Source organism: Narcine bancroftii, chromosome 2 (genome assembly GCF_036971445.1).
Source record: "Narcine bancroftii isolate sNarBan1 chromosome 2, sNarBan1.hap1, whole genome shotgun sequence".
In the NCBI taxonomy this organism is placed as follows: domain Eukaryota; kingdom Metazoa; phylum Chordata; class Chondrichthyes; order Torpediniformes; family Narcinidae; genus Narcine; species Narcine bancroftii.
Window position 1 is genome coordinate 214,095,354 of NC_091470.1, and position 19,451 is coordinate 214,114,804.

The following is a 19,451-nucleotide window of genomic DNA, read 5'->3' on the forward strand; positions in this document are numbered from 1 at the left end:
CCACATGTGCATTAGAATATACTTGGAATAGAAAGGAATGTTTTGACCCAGAACAAGAAGGAAATGTATTGGAATATACTTGGAATAGAAAGGAATGTTTTGACTCAGCACACACAATATGTGCTTTAGAATATACTTGGAATACAATGGAATGTTTTGACTCAGCACACACAATATGTGCTTTAGAATATACTTGGAATAGAAAGGAATGTTTTGACCTAGAACAAGAAGGAAGTGTATTGGAATATACTTGGAATAGAAAGGAATGTTTTGATTCAGCACACACAACATGTGCATCAGAAAATACTTAGAATAGAAAGGTATGTTTTTACTCAGCGCACACACAATATGTGCTTTAGAATATACTTGGAATATGATGGAATGTTTTGACTCAGGACACAGAAGATGTGCCTTAGAATATGCATGGAATAGAAAGGAATGTTTTGACTCAGCACCCACCACATGTGCATTGGAATATACTTGGAATACAATGGAATGTTTTCACACAGCACACACAAGATGTGCATCTGAATATACTTGAAATAGAAAGGAATGTTTTGTCTCAGCACACAAAACAAGGTTATTCGAATCAACCTGGAATTTAAAGGAATGTGTTGACTCAGCACAGACAACATGTACATTAGAATATACTTGGAAAAGAAAGGAATGTTTTGACTCAGCATACACCACATGTGCTTTAGAATATTCGTGGAATAGAAAGGAATGTTTTGACTCAGCACACACAACATGTGCATTAGATAGAATATACGTGGAATAGAAAGTAATGTTTTGACTCAGCACATTCCACATGTGGATTAGAATATTCTGAGAATAGAAAGGTATGTTTTGACTCAGCACACATCACATATCCATTAGAATATACTTGGAATAGAAAGGAATGTTTTGACCAAGAACAAGAAGGAAGTGTATTAGAATATACTTGGAATAGAAAGGAATGTTTTGACTCAGCACAAACAACATATGAATTAGAATATACAAGGAATATTAAGGAATATTTTGACTTAGCACACACCACATGTGCATTAGAATATACTTGGAATAGAAAGGAATGTTTTGACCCAGAACAAGAAGGAAGTGTATTGGAATATACTAGGAATACAAAGGAATGTTTTGACTCAGCACACACAATATGTGCTTTAGAATATACTAGGAATACAATGGAATGTTTTGACTCAGGACACACAAGATGTGTATTAGAATATACGTGGAATAAAAAGGAATTTTTTGACTCAGCACACACAACATGTGAATCGGAATATACTCAGAATAGAAAGGAAAGTATTGACTCAGCACACACCACATATGCATTAGAATATACTTGGAATAGAAAGGAATGTTTTGACCCAGAACAAGAAGGAAGAGTATTGGAATATACTTGGAATAGAAAGGAATGTTTTGACTCAGCACACACAACATGTGCATCAGAAAATACTTGGAATATAAAGGAATATTTTGACTCAGCACTCACAACATGTGCATTAGAATTTTAAAGAAATATTAAGGAATATTTTGACTCAGCACACACAACATGTGCATTCGAATATGCATGGAATAGAAAGGAATGTTTTGACTCAGCACACACCACATGTGCATTAGAATATACTTGGAATACAATGCAATGTTTTGACACAGCACACACAAGATGTGCATCAGAATATACTTGGAATAGAAAGGAATGTTTTGTCTCAGCACACAAAACAAGGTTATTCGAATCTACTTGGAATAGAAAGGAATGTTTTGACTCAGTAAATACAACATGTGCATCGGAATATACTCAGAATAGAAAGGAAAGTATTGACTCAACACACACCACATTTGCATTGGAATATACTTGGAATAGAAATGAATGTTTTGACCCAGAACAAGAAGGAATTGTATTTGAATATACATGGAATAGAAAGGAATGTTTTGACTCAACACAAACAACATGTGAATTAGAATATACAAGGAATATTAAGGAATATTTTGACATAGCACACACCACATGTGCATTAGAATATACTTGGAATAGAAAGGAATGTTTTGACCCAGAACAAGAAGGAAATGTATTGGAATATACTTGGAATAGAAAGGAATGTTTTGACTCAGCACACACAATATGTGCTTTAGAATATACTTGGAATACAATGGAATGTTTTGACTCAGGACACACAAGATGTGCATTAGAATATACGTGCAATAGAAAGGAATGTTTTGACTCAGCACACACAACATGTGCATCAGAAAATACTTAGAATAGAAAGGTATGTTTTTACTCAGCGCACACACAATATGTGCTTTAGAATATACTTGGAATATGATGGAATGTTTTGACTCAGCACAAACAACATGTGAATTAGAATTTTAATGAAATATTAAGGAATATTTTGACTCAGCACACACAACATGTGCATTAGAATATGCATGGAATAGAAAGGAATGATTTGACTCAGCACGCACCACATGTGCATTAGAATATACTTGGAATACAATGGAATGTTTTGACACAGCACACACAAGATGTGCATCAGAATATACTTGGAATAGAAAGGAATGTTTTGTCTCAGCACAAAAAACAAGGTTATTCGAATCTACTTGGAATAGAAAGGAATGTTTTGACTCAACACAGACAACATGTGCATTAGAATATACTTGGAATAGAAAGGAATGTTTTGACTCAGCGCACACCACATGTGCTTTAGAATATACTTGGTATATCAATAAATATTTTGACGCAGCACACACAAGAAGTGCATTGGAAAATACTTGGAATAGAAAGGAATGTTTTGACTCAGCACACACCACATATGCATTAGAATATACTTGGAATAGAAAGGAATGTTTTGACCCAGAACAAGAAGGAAGTGTATTGGAAAATACTTGGAATAGAAAGGAATGGTTTGACTCAGCACACACAAAATGTGCATCAGAAAATACTTGGAATTGAAAGGAATGTTTTGACTCAGCACACACAACATGTGCATTAGAATATACAAGGAATATTAAGGAATATTTTGACTCAGCACACACAAAATGTGGATTAGAATATGCATGGAATAGAAAGGAATGTTTAGACTCAGCACACACCACATGTACATTAGAATATTCTGGGAATAGAAAGGTATGTTTTGACTCAGCACACACAACATGTGCATTAGATAGAATATACTTGGAATAGAAAGGAATGTTTTGACTCAGCAAACACAACATGTGCATCGGAATATACTCAGAATAGAAAGGAAAGAATTGACTCAACACACACCACATATGCATTAGAATATATTTGGAATAGAAATGAATGTTTTGACCCAGAACAAGAAGGAAGTGTATTTGAATATACTTGGAATAGAAAGGAATGTTTTGACTCAACACAAACAACATGTGAATTAGAATATACAAGGAATATTAAGGAATATTTTGACATAGCACACACCACATGTGCATTAGAATATACTTGGTATAGAAAGGAATGTTTTGACCCAGAACAAGAAGGAAATGTATTGGAATATACTTGGAATAGAAAGGAATGTTTTGACTCAGCACACACAATATGTGCTTTAGAATATACTTGGAATACAATGGAATGTTTTGACTCAGGACACACAAGATGTGCATTAGAATATACGTGCAATAGAAAGGAATGTTTTGACTCAGCACACACAACATGTGGATCGGAATATACTCAGAATAGAAAGGAAAGTATTGACTCAGCACACACCACATATGCATTAGAATATACTTGGAATAGAAAGGAATGTTTTGACCTAGAACAAGAAGGAAGTCTATTGGAATATACTTGGAATAGAAAGGAATGTTTTGACTCAGTACACACAACATGTGCATCAGAAAATACTTAGAATAGAAAGGTATGTTTTTACTCAGCGCACACACAATATGTGCTTTAGAATATACTTGGAATATGATGGAATGTTTTGACTCAGCACAAACAACATGTGAATTAGAATATACAAGGAATATTAAGGAATATTTTGACTTAGCACACACCACCTGTGCATTAGAATATTCTGGGAATAGAAAGGAATGTTTTGACACAGCACACACAACATGTGCATTCGATAGAATATACGTGGAATAGAAAGGAATGTTTTGACTCAGAACACACAACGTGCTTCAGAATATACTCAGAATAGAAAGGAAAATATTGACTCAGCACACACCACATATGCATTAGAATATACTTTGAATAGAAAGGAATGTTTTGACGAAGAAAAAGAAGGAAGTGTATTAGAATATACTTGAAATAGAAAGGAATGTTTTGACTCAGCACAAACAACATATGAATTAGAATATAGAAGGAATATTAAGGAATATTTTGACTTAGCACACACCACATGTGCATTAGAATATACTTGGAATAGAAAGGAATGTTTTGACCCATTACAAGAAGGAAGTGTATTGGAATTTACTTGGAATAGAAAGGAATGTTTTGTCTCAGCACACACAAGATGTGCATATGAATATACGTGGAATAGAAAGGAATTTTTTGACTCAGCACACACAACATGTGGATCGGAATATACTCAGAATAGAAAGGAAAGTATTGATTCAGCACACACCACATATGCATTAGAATATACTTGGAATAGAAAGGAATGTTTTGACCCAGAACAAGAAGGAAGTGGATTGGAATATACTTGGAATAGAAAGGATTGTTTTGACTCAGCACACAAAACATGTGCATCAGAAAATACTTGGAATAGAAAGGAATATTTTGACTCAGCACTCACAACATGTGCATTAGAATTTTAATGAAATATTAAGGAATATTTTGACTCAGCACACACAACATGTGCATTAGAATATGCATGGAATAGAAAGGAATGTTTTGACTCAGCACGCACCACATGTGCATTAGAATATACTTGGAATACAATGGAATGTTTTGACACAGCACACACAAGATGTGCATCAGAATATACTTGGAATAGAAAGGAATGTTTTGTCTCAGCACACAAAACAAGGTTATTCGAATCTACTTGGAAAAGAAAGGAATGTTTTGACTCAGCACAGACAACATGTGCATTAGAATATACTTGGAATAGAAAGGAATGTTTTGGCTCAGCACACACCACATGTACTTTAGAATATTCTTGGTATATCAATAAATATTTTGACGCAGCACACACAAGATGTGCATTGGAAAATACTTGGAATAGAAAGGAATGTTTTGACTCAGCACACACCACATATGCATTAGAATATACTTGGAATAGAAAGGAATGTTTTGACCCAGAACAAGATGGAAGTGTATTAGAAAATACTTGGAATAGAAAGGAATGTTTTGACTCAGCACACACAACATGTGCATAAGAAAATACTTGGATTAGAAAGGAATGTTTTGACTCAGCACACACAACATGTGCATTAGAATATACAAGGAATATTAAGGATAATTTTGACTCAGCACACACAAAACGTGGATTAGAATATGCATGGAATAGAAAGGAATGTTTTGACTCAGCACACACCACATGTGCATTAGAATATTCTGGGAATAGAAAGGTATGTTTTGACTCAGCACACACAACATGTGCATCGGAATATACTCAGAATAGAAAGGAAAGTATTGTCTCAACACACACCACATATGCATTAAAATATATTTGGAATAGAAATGAATGTTTTGACCAAGAACAAGAAGGAAGTGTATTTGAATATACTTGGAAAAGAAAGGAATGTTTTGACTCAACACAAACAACATGTGAATTAGAATATACAAGGAATATTAAGGAATATTTTGACTTAGCACACACCACATGTGCATTAGAATATACTTGGAATAGAAAGGAATGTTTTGACCCAGAACAAGAAGGAAGTGTATTGGAATATACTTGGAATAGAAAGGAATGTTTTGACTCAGCACACACAATATGTGCTTTAGAATATACTAGGAATACAATGGAATGTTTTGACTCAGGACACACAAGATGTGCATTAGAATATACGTGGAATAGAAAGGAATTTTTTGACTCAGCACACACAACATGTGGATCGGAATATACTCAGAATAGAAAGGAAAGTATTGACTCAGCACACACCACATATGCATTACAATATACTTGGAATACAATGGAATGTTTTGACTCAGGACACACAAGATGTGCATTAGAATATACGTGCAATAGAAAGGAATGTTTTGACTCAGCACTCACAACATGTGCATTAGAATTTTAAAGAAATATTAAGGAATATTTTGACTCAGCACACACAACATGTGCATTAGAATATGCATGGAATAGAAAGGAATGTTTTGACTCAGCACACACCACATGTGCATTAGAATATACTTGGAATAGAAAGGAATGTTTTGTCTCAGCACACAAAACAAGGTTATTCGAATCTACTTGGAATAGAAAGGAATGTTTTGACTCAGCACACTCCACATGTGCTTTAGAATATTCTTGGTATATCAATAAATATTTTGACGCAGCACACACAAGATGTGCATTGGAAAATACTTGGAATAGAAAGGAATGTTTTGACTCAGCACACACCACATATGCATTAGAATATACTTGGAATAGAAAGGAATGTTTTGACCCAGAACAAGAAGGAAGTGTATTGGAAAATACTTGGAATAGAAAGGAATGTTTTGACTCAGCACACACAACATGTGCATCAGAAAATACTTGGATTAGGAAGGAATGTTATGACTCAGCACACACAACATGTGCATTAGAATATACAAGGAATATTAAGGAATATTTTGACTCAGCACACACAACATGTGCATTAGAATATGCATGGAATAGAAAGGAATGTTTTGACTCAGCACACACAACATGTGCATTAGATAGAATATACTTGGTATAGAAAGGAATGTTTTGACTCAGAACACACAACGTGCTTCAGAATATACTCAGAATAGAAAGGAAAATATTGACTCAGCACACACCACATATGCATTAGAATATACTTTGAATAGAAAGGAATGTTTTGACCAAGAAAAAGAAGGAAGTGTATTAGAATATACTTGAAATAGAAAGGAATGTTTTGACTCAGCACAAACAACATATGAATTAGAATATAGAAGGAATATTAAGGAATATTTTGACTTAGCACACACCACATGTGCATTAGAATATACTTGGAATAGAAAGGAATGTTTTGACCCATTACAAGAAGGAAGTGTATTGGAATTTACTTGGAATAGAAAGGAATGTTTTGTCTCAGCACACACAAGATGTGCATATGAATATACGTGGAATAGAAAGGAATTTTTTGACTCAGCACACACAACATGTGGATCGGAATATACTCAGAATAGAAAGGAAAGTATTGATTCAGCACACACCACATATGCATTAGAATATACTTGGAATAGAAAGGAATGTTTTGACCCAGAACAAGAAGGAAGTGGATTGGAATATACTTGGAATAGAAAGGATTGTTTTGACTCAGCACACACAACATGTGCATCAGAAAATACTTGGAATAGAAAGGAATATTTTGACTCAGCACTCACAACATGTGCATTAGAATTTTAATGAAACATTAAGGAATATTTTGACTCAGCACACACAACATGTGCATTAGAATATGCATGGAATAGAAAGGAATGTTTTGACTCAGCACGCACCACATGTGCATTAGAATATACTTGGAATACAATGGAATGTTTTGACACAGCACACACAAGATGTGCATCAGAATATACTTGGAATAGAAAGGAATGTTTTGTCTCAGCACACAAAACAAGGTTATTCGAATCTACTTGGAATAGAAAGGAATGTTTTGACTCAGCACAGACAACATGTGCATTAGAATATACTTGGAATAGAAAGGAATGTTTTGGCTCAGCACACACCACATGTACTTTAGAATATTCTTGGTATATCAATAAATATTTTGACGCAGCACACACAAGATGTGCATTGGAAAATACTTGGAATAGAAAGGAATGTTTTGACTCAGCACACACCACATATGCATTAGAATATACTTGGAATAGAAAGGAATGTTTTGACCCAGAACAAGATGGAAGTGTATTAGAAAATACTTGGAATAGAAAGGAATGTTTTGACTCAGCACACACAACATGTGCATCAGAAAATACTTGGATTAGAAAGGAATGTTTTGACTCAGCACACACAACATGTGCATTAGAATATACAAGGAATATTAAGGATAATTTTGACTCAGCACACGCAAAACGTGGATTAGAATATGCATGGAATAGAAAGGAATGTTTTGACTCAGCACACACCACATGTGCATTAGAATATTCTGGGAATAGAAAGGTATGTTTTGACTCAGCACACACAACATGTGCATCGGAATATACTCAGAATAGAAAGGAAAGTATTGTCTCAACACACACCACATATGCATTAAAATATATTTGGAATAGAAATGAATGTTTTGACCAAGAACAAGAAGGAAGTGTATTTGAATATACTTGGAAAAGAAAGGAATGTTTTGACTCAACACAAACAACATGTGAATTAGAATATACAAGGAATATTAAGGAATATTTTGACTTAGCACACACCACATGTGCATTAGAATATACTTGGAATAGAAAGGAATGTTTTGACCCAGAACAAGAAGGAAGTGTATTGGAATATACTTGGAATAGAAAGGAATGTTTTGACTCAGCACACACAATATGTGCTTTAGAATATACTAGGAATACAATGGAATGTTTTGACTCAGGACACACAAGATGTGCATTAGAATATACGTGGAATAGAAAGGAATTTTTTGACTCAGCACACACAACATGTGGATCGGAATATACTCAGAATAGAAAGGAAAGTATTGACTCAGCACACACCACATATGCATTACAATATACTTGGAATACAATGGAATGTTTTGACTCAGGACACACAAGATGTGCATTAGAATATACGTGCAATAGAAAGGAATGTTTTGACTCAGCACTCACAACATGTGCATTAGAATTTTAAAGAAATATTAAGGAATATTTTGACTCAGCACACACAACATGTGCATTAGAATATGCATGGAATAGAAAGGAATGTTTTGACTCAGCACACACCACATGTGCATTAGAATATACTTGGAATAGAAAGGAATGTTTTGTCTCAGCACACAAAACAAGGTTATTCGAATCTACTTGGAATAGAAAGGAATGTTTTGACTCAGCACACACCACATGTGCTTTAGAATATTCTTGGTATATCAATAAATATTTTGACGCAGCACACACAAGATGTGCATTGGAAAATACTTGGAATAGAAAGGAATGTTTTGACTCAGCACACACCACATATGCATTAGAATATACTTGGAATAGAAAGGAATGTTTTGACCCAGAACAAGAAGGAAGTGTATTGGAAAATACTTGGAATAGAAAGGAATGTTTTGACTCAGCACACACAACATGTGCATCAGAAAATACTTGGATTAGGAAGGAATGTTATGACTCAGCACACACAACATGTGCATTAGAATATACAAGGAATATTAAGGAATATTTTGACTCAGCACACACAACATGTGCATTAGAATATGCATGGAATAGAAAGGAATGTTTTGACTCAGCACACACAACATGTGCATTAGATAGAATATACTTGGTATAGAAAGGAATGTTTTGACTCAGAACACACAACGTGCTTCAGAATATACTCAGAATAGAAAGGAAAATATTGACTCAGCACACACCACATATGCATTAGAATATACTTTGAATAGAAAGGAATGTTTTGACCAAGAAAAAGAAGGAAGTGTATTAGAATATACTTGAAATAGAAAGGAATGTTTTGACTCAGCACAAACAACATATGAATTAGAATATAGAAGGAATATTAAGGAATATTTTGACTTAGCACACACCACATGTGCATTAGAATATACTTGGAATAGAAAGGAATGTTTTGACCCATTACAAGAAGGAAGTGTATTGGAATTTACTTGGAATAGAAAGGAATGTTTTGTCTCAGCACACACAAGATGTGCATATGAATATACGTGGAATAGAAAGGAATTTTTTGACTCAGCACACACAACATGTGGATCGGAATATACTCAGAATAGAAAGGAAAGTATTGATTCAGCACACACCACATATGCATTAGAATATACTTGGAATAGAAAGGAATGTTTTGACCCAGAACAAGAAGGAAGTGGATTGGAATATACTTGGAATAGAAAGGATTGTTTTGACTCAGCACACACAACATGTGCATCAGAAAATACTTGGAATAGAAAGGAATATTTTGACTCAGCACTCACAACATGTGCATTAGAATTTTAATGAAACATTAAGGAATATTTTGACTCAGCACACACAACATGTGCATTAGAATATGCATGGAATAGAAAGGAATGTTTTGACTCAGCACGCACCACATGTGCATTAGAATATACTTGGAATACAATGGAATGTTTTGACACAGCACACACAAGATGTGCATCAGAATATACTTGGAATAGAAAGGAATGTTTTGTCTCAGCACACAAAACAAGGTTATTCGAATCTACTTGGAATAGAAAGGAATGTTTTGACTCAGCACAGACAACATGTGCATTAGAATATACTTGGAATAGAAAGGAATGTTTTGGCTCAGCACACACCACATGTACTTTAGAATATTCTTGGTATATCAATAAATATTTTGACGCAGCACACACAAGATGTGCATTGGAAAATACTTGGAATAGAAAGGAATGTTTTGACTCAGCACACACCACATATGCATTAGAATATACTTGGAATAGAAAGGAATGTTTTGACCCAGAACAAGATGGAAGTGTATTAGAAAATACTTGGAATAGAAAGGAATGTTTTGACTCAGCACACACAACATGTGCATCAGAAAATACTTGGATTAGAAAGGAATGTTTTGACTCAGCACACACAACATGTGCATTAGAATATACAAGGAATATTAAGGATAATTTTGACTCAGCACACGCAAAACGTGGATTAGAATATGCATGGAATAGAAAGGAATGTTTTGACTCAGCACACACCACATGTGCATTAGAATATTCTGGGAATAGAAAGGTATGTTTTGACTCAGCACACACAACATGTGCATCGGAATATACTCAGAATAGAAAGGAAAGTATTGTCTCAACACACACCACATATGCATTAAAATATATTTGGAATAGAAATGAATGTTTTGACCAAGAACAAGAAGGAAGTGTATTTGAATATACTTGGAAAAGAAAGGAATGTTTTGACTCAACACAAACAACATGTGAATTAGAATATACAAGGAATATTAAGGAATATTTTGACTTAGCACACACCACATGTGCATTAGAATATACTTGGAATAGAAAGGAATGTTTTGACCCAGAACAAGAAGGAAGTGTATTGGAATATACTTGGAATAGAAAGGAATGTTTTGACTCAGCACACACAATATGTGCTTTAGAATATACTAGGAATACAATGGAATGTTTTGACTCAGGACACACAAGATGTGCATTAGAATATACGTGGAATAGAAAGGAATTTTTTGACTCAGCACACACAACATGTGGATCGGAATATACTCAGAATAGAAAGGAAAGTATTGACTCAGCACACACCACATATGCATTACAATATACTTGGAATACAATGGAATGTTTTGACTCAGGACACACAAGATGTGCATTAGAATATACGTGCAATAGAAAGGAATGTTTTGACTCAGCACTCACAACATGTGCATTAGAATTTTAAAGAAATATTAAAGAATATTTTGACTCAGCACACACAACATGTGCATTAGAATATGCATGGAATAGAAAGGAATGTTTTGACTCAGCACACACCACATGTGCATTAGAATATACTTGGAATAGAAAGGAATGTTTTGTCTCAGCACACAAAACAAGGTTATTCGAATCTACTTGGAATAGAAAGGAATGTTTTGACTCAGCACACACCACATGTGCTTTAGAATATTCTTGGTATATCAATAAATATTTTGACGCAGCACACACAAGATGTGCATTGGAAAATACTTGGAATAGAAAGGAATGTTTTGACTCAGCACACACCACATATGCATTAGAATATACTTGGAATAGAAAGGAATGTTTTGACCCAGAACAAGAAGGAAGTGTATTGGAAAATACTTGGAATAGAAAGGAATGTTTTGACTCAGCACACACAACATGTGCATCAGAAAATACTTGGATTAGGAAGGAATGTTTTGACTCAGCACACACAACATGTGCATTAGAATATACAAGGAATATTAAGTAATATTTTGACTCAGCACACACAACATGTGCATTAGAATATGCATGGAATAGAAAGGAATGTTTTGACTCAGCACACACAACATGTGCATTAGATAGAATATACTTGGTATAGAAAGGAATGTTTTGACTCAGTAAACACAACATGTGCATCGGAATATACTCAGAATAGAAAGGAAAGTATTGACTCAACACACACCACATATGCATTAGAATATACTTGGAATAGAAATGAATGTTTTGACCCATAACAAGAAGGAAATGTATTTGAATATACTTGGAATAGAAAGGAATGTTTTGACTCAACACAAACAACATGTGAATTAGAATATACAAGGAATATTAAGGAATATTTTGACATAGCACACACCACATGTGCATTAGAATATACTTGGAATAGAAAGGAATGTTTTGGCCCAGAACAAGAAGGAAATGTATTGGAATATACTTGGAATAGAAAGGAATGTTTTGACTCAGCACACACAATATGTGCTTTAGAATATACTTGGAATACAATGGAATGTTTTGACTCAGGACACACAAGATGTGCATTAGAATATACGTGCAATAGAAAGGAATGTTTTGACTCAGCACACACAACATGTGGATCGGAATATACTCAGAATAGAAAGGAATGTTTTGACTCAGCACACACAACATGTGCATTAGAATATACAATGAATATTAAGGATAATTTTGACTCAGCATACACAAAATGTGGATTAGAATATGCATGGAATAGAAAGGAATGTTTTGACTCAGCACACACCACATGTGCATTAGAATATTCTGGGAATAGAAAGGTATGTTTTGACTCAGCACACACAACATGTGCATCGGAATATACTCAGAATAGAAAGGAAAGTATTGTCTCAACACACACCACATATGCATTAGAATATATTTGGAATAGAAATGAATATTTTGACCAAGAACAAGAAGGAAGTGTATTTGAATATACTTGGAATAGAAAGGAATGTTTTGACTCAACACAAACAACATGTGAATTAGAATATACAAGGAATATTAAGGAATATTTTGACTTAGCACTCACCACATGTGCATTAGAATATGCTTGGAATAGAAAGGAATGTTTTGACCCAGAACAAGAAGGAAGTGTATTGGAATATACTTGGAATAGAAAGGAATGTTTTGACTCAGCACACACAATATGTGCTTTAGAATATACTAGGAATACAATGGAATGTTTTGACTCAGGACACACAAGATGTGCATTAGAATATACGTGGAATAGAAAGGAATTTTTTGACTCAGCACACACAACATGTGGATCGGGATATACTCAGAATAGAAAGGAAAGTATTGACTCAGCACACACCACATATGCATTACAATATACTTGGAATAGATAGGAATGTTTGACACAGAACAAGAAGGAAGTGTATTGGAATATACTTGGAATAGAAAGGAATGTTTTGACTCACCACACACAACATGTGCATCAGAAAATACTTGGAATAGAAAGGAATATTTTGACTCAGCACTCACAACATGTGCATAAGAATTTTAAAGAAATATTAAGGAATATTTTGACTCAGCACACACAACATGTGCATTAGAATATGCATGGAATAGAAAGGAATGTTTTGACTCAGCACACACCACATGTGCATTAGAATATACTTGGAATACAATGCAATGTTTTGACACAGCACACACAAGGTGTGTATCAGAATATACTTGGAATAGAAAGGAATGTTTTGTCTCAGCACACAAAACAAGGTTATTCGAATCTACTTGGAATAGAAAGGAATGTTTTGACTCAGCACACACCACATGTGCTTTAGAATATTCTTGGTATATCAATAAATATTTTGACGCAGCACACACAAGATGTGCATTGGAAAATACTTGGAATAGAAAGGAATGTTTTGACTCAGCACACACCACATATGCATTAGAATATACTTGGAATAGAAAGGAATGTTTTGACCCAGAACAAGAAGGAAGTGTATTGCAAAATACTTGGAATAGAAAGGAATGTTTTGACTCAGCACACACAACATGTGCATCAGAAAATACTTGGATTAGGAAGGAATGTTTTGACTCAGCACACACAACATGTGCATTAGAATATACAAGGAATATTAAGGAATATTTTGACTCAGCACACACAACATGTGCATTAGAATATGCATGGAATAGAAAGGAATGTTTTGACTCAGCACACACAACATGTGCATTAGATAGAATATACTTGGTATAGAAAGGAATGTTTTGACTCAGTAAACACAACATGTGCATCGGAATATACTCAGAATAGAAAGGAAAGTATTGACTCAACACACACCACATATGCATTAGAATATACTTGGAATAGAAATGAATGTTTTGACCCAGAACAAGAAGGAAATGTATTTGAATATACTTGGAATAGAAAGGAATGTTTTGACTCAACACAAACAACATGTGAATTAGAATATACAAGGAATATTAAGGAATATTTTGACATAGCACACACCACATGTGCATTAGAATATACTTGGAATAGAAAGGAATGTTTTGACCCAGAACAAGAAGGAAATGTATTGGAATATACTTGGAATAGAAAGGAATGTTTTGACTCAGCACACACAATATGTGCTTTAGAATATACTTGGAATACAATGGAATGTTTTGACTCAGGACACACAACATGTGGATCGGAATATACTCAGAATAGAAAGGAAAGTATTGACTCAGCACACACCACATATGCATTAGAATATACTTGAAATAGAAAGGAATGTTTTGACCTAGAACAAGAAGGAAGTGTATTGGAATATACTTGGAATAGAAAGGAATGTTTTGATTCAGCACACACAACATGTGCATCAGAAAATACTTCGAATAGAAAGGTATGTTTTTACTCAGCGCACACACAATATGTGCTTTAGAATATACTTGGAATATGATGGAATGTTTTGACTCAGGACACAGAAGATGTGCCTTAGAATATTCATGGAATAGAAAGGAATGTTTTGACTCAGTACCCACCACATGTGCATTAGAATATACTTGGAATACAATGGAAAGTTTTCACAGAGCACACACAAGATGTGCATCTGAATATACTTGAAATAGAAAGGAATGTTTTGTCTCAGCACACAAAACAAGGTTATTCGAATCAACCTGGAATTTAAAGGAATGTGTTGACTCAGCACAGACAACATGTGCATTAGAATATACTTGGAAAAGAAAGGAATATTTTGACTCAGCATACACCACATGTGCTTTAGAATATTCTTGGAATAGAAAGGAATGTTTTGACTCAGCACACACAACATGTGCATTAGATAGAATATACGTGGAATAGAAAGTAATGTTTTGACTCAGCACATTCCACATGTGGATTAGAATATTCTGAGAATAGAAAGGTATGTTTTGACTCAGCACACATCACATATGCATTAGAATATACTTGGAATAGAAAGGAATGTTTTGACCAAGAACAAGAAGGAAGTGTATTAGAATATACTTGAAATAGAAAGGAATGTTTTGACTCAGCACAAACAACATATGAATTAGAATATACAAGGAATATTAAGGAATATTTTGACTTAGCACACACCACATGTGCATTAGAATATACTTGGAATAGAAAGGAATGTTTTGACCCAGTACAAGAAGGAAGTGTATTGGAATTTACTTGGAATAGAAAGGAATGTTTTGTCTCAGCACACACAAGATGTGCATATGAATATACGTGGAATAGAAAGGAATTTTTTGACTCAGCACACACAACATGTGGATCGGAATATACTCAGAATAGAAAGGAAAGTATTGATTCAGCACACACCACATATGCATTAGAATATACTTGGAATAGAAAGGAATGTTTTGACCCAGAACAAGAAGGAAGTGTATTGGAATATACTTGGAATAGAAAGGATTGTTTTGACTCAGCACACACATGTGCATCAGAAAATACTTGGAATAGAAAGGAATATTTTGACTCAGCACTCACAACATGTGCATTAGAATTTAAATGAAATATTAAGGAATATTTTGACTCAGCACACACAACATGTGCATTAGAATATGCATGGAATAGAAAGGAATGTTTTGACTCAGCACGCACCACATGTGCATTAGAATATACTTGGAATACAATGGAATGTTTTGACTCACCACACACAACATGTGCATCAGAAAATACTTGGAATAGAAAGGAATGTTTTGTCTCAGCACACAAAACAAGGTTATTCGAATCTACTTGGAATAGAAAGGAATGTTTTGACTCAGCACAGACAACATGTGCATTAGAATATACTTGGAATAGAAAGGAATGTTTTGGGTCAGCACACACCCCATGTACTTTAGAATATTCTTGGTATAACAATAAATATTTTGACGCAGCACACACAAGATGTGCATTGGAAAATACTTGGAATAGAAAGGAATGTTTTGACTCAGCACACACCACATATGCATTAGAATATACTTGGAATAGAAAGGAATGTTTTGACCCAGAACAAGAAGGAAGTGTATTGGAAAATACTTGGAATAGAAAGGAATGTTTTGACTCAGCACACACAACATGTGCATCAGAAAATACTTGGATTAGAAAGGAATGTTTTGACTCAGCACACACAACATGTGCATTAGAATATACAAGGAATATTAAGGATAATTTTGACTCAGCACACACAAAACGTGGATTAGAATATGCATGGAATAGAAAGGAATGTTTTGACTCAGCACACACCACATGTGCATTAGAATATTCTGGGAATAGAAAGGTATGTTTTGACTCAGCACACACAACATGTGCATCGGAATATACTCAGAATAGAAAGGAAAGTATTGTCTCAACACACACCACATATGCATTAGAATATATTTGGAATAGAAATGAATGTTTTGACCAAGAACAAGAAGGAAGTGTATTTGAATATACTTGGAATAGAAAGGAATGTTTTGACTCAACACAAACAACATGTGAATTAGAATATACAAGGAATATTAATGAATATTTTGACTTAGCACACACCACATGTGCATTAGAATATACTTGGAATAGAAAGGAATGTTTTGACCCAGAACAAGAAGGAAGTGTATTGGAATATACTTGGAATAGAAAGGAATGTTTTGACTCAGCACATACAATATGTGCTTTAGAATATAGTAGGAATACAATGGAATGTTTTGACTCAGGACACACAAGATGTGCATTAGAATATACTTGGAATAGAAAGGAATGTTTTGACTCAGCACACACCACATATGCATTAGAATATACTTGGAATAGAAAGGAATGTTTTGACCCAGAACAAGAAGGAAGTGTATTGGAAAATACTTCGAATATAAAGGAATGTTTTGACTCAGCACCCACAACATATGCATCAGAAAATACTTGGATTAGGAAGGAATGTTTTGACTCAGCACACACAACATGTGCATTAGAATATACAAGGAATATTAAGGAATATTTTGACTCAGCACACACAACATGTGCATTAGAATATGCATGGAATAGAAAGGAATGTTTTGACTCAGCACACACAACATGTGCATTAGATAGAATATACTTGGTATAGAAAGGAATGTTTTGACTCAGTAAACACAACATGTGCATCGGAATATACTCAGAATAGAAACGAAAGTATTGATTCAACACACACCACATATGCATTAGAATATACTTGGAATAGAAATGAATGTTTTGACCCATAACAAGAAGGAAATGTATTTGAATATACTTGGAATAGAAAGGAATGTTTTGACTCAACACAAACAACATGTGAATTAGAATATACAAGGAATATTAAGGAATATTTTGACATAGCACACACCACATGTGCATTAGAATATACTTGGAATAGAAAGGAATGTTTTGGCCCAGAACAAGAAGGAAATGTATTGGAATATACTTGGAATAGAAAGGAATGTTTTGACACAGCACACACAATATGTGCTTTAGAATATACTTGGAATACAATGGAATGTTTTGACTCAGGACACACAAGATGTGCATTAGAATATACGTGCAATAGAAAGGAATGTTTTGACTCAGCACACACAACATGTGGATCGGAATATACTCAGAATAGAAAGGAATGTTTTGACTCAGCACACACAACATGTGCATTAGAATATACAATGAATATTAAGGATAATTTTGACTCAGCACACACAAAATGTGGATTAGAATATGCATGGAATAGAAAGGAATGTTTTGACTCAGCACACACCACATGTGCATTAGAATATTCTGGGAATAGAAAGGTATGTTTTGACTCAGCACACACAACATGTGCATCGGAATATACTCAGAATAGAAAGGAAAGTATTGTCTCAACACACACCACATATGCATTAGAATATATTTGGAATAGAAATGAATATTTTGACCAAGAACAAGAAGGAAGTGTATTTGAATATACTTGGAATAGAAAGGAATGTTTTGACTCAACACAAACAACATGTGAATTAGAATATACAAGGAATATTAAGGAATATTTTGACTTAGCACACACCACATGTGCATTAGAATATGCTTGGAATAGAAAGGAATGTTTTGACCCAGAACAAGAAGGAAGTGTATTGGAATATACTTGGAATAGAAAGGAATGTTTTGACTCAGCACACACAATATGTGCTTTAGAATATACTAGGAATACAATGGAATGTTTTAACTCAGGACACACAAGATGTGCATTAGAATATACGTGGAATAGAAAGGAATTTTTTGACTCAGCACACACAACATGTGGATCGGGATATACTCAGAATAGAAAGGAAAGTATTGACTCAACACACACCACATATGCATTACAATATACTTGGAATAGATAGGAATGTTTGACACAGAACAAGAAGGAAGTGTATTGGAATATACTTGGAATAGAAAGGAATGTTTTGACTCACCACACACAACATGTGCATCAGAAAATACTTGGAATAGAAAGGAATATTTTGACTCAGCACTCACAACATGTGCATAAGAATTTTAAAGAAATATTAAGGAATATTTTGACTCAGCACACACAACATGTGCATTAGAATATGCATGGAATAGAAAGGAATGTTTTGACTCAGCACACACCACATGTGCATTAGAATATACTTGGAATACAATGCAATGTTTTGACACAGCACACACAAGGTGTGTATCAGAATATACTTGGAATAGAAAGGAATGTTTTGTCTCAGCACACAAAACAAGGTTATTCGAATCTACTTGGAATAGAAATGAATGTTTTGACTCAGCACACACCACATGTGCTTTAGAATATTCTTGGTATATCAATAAA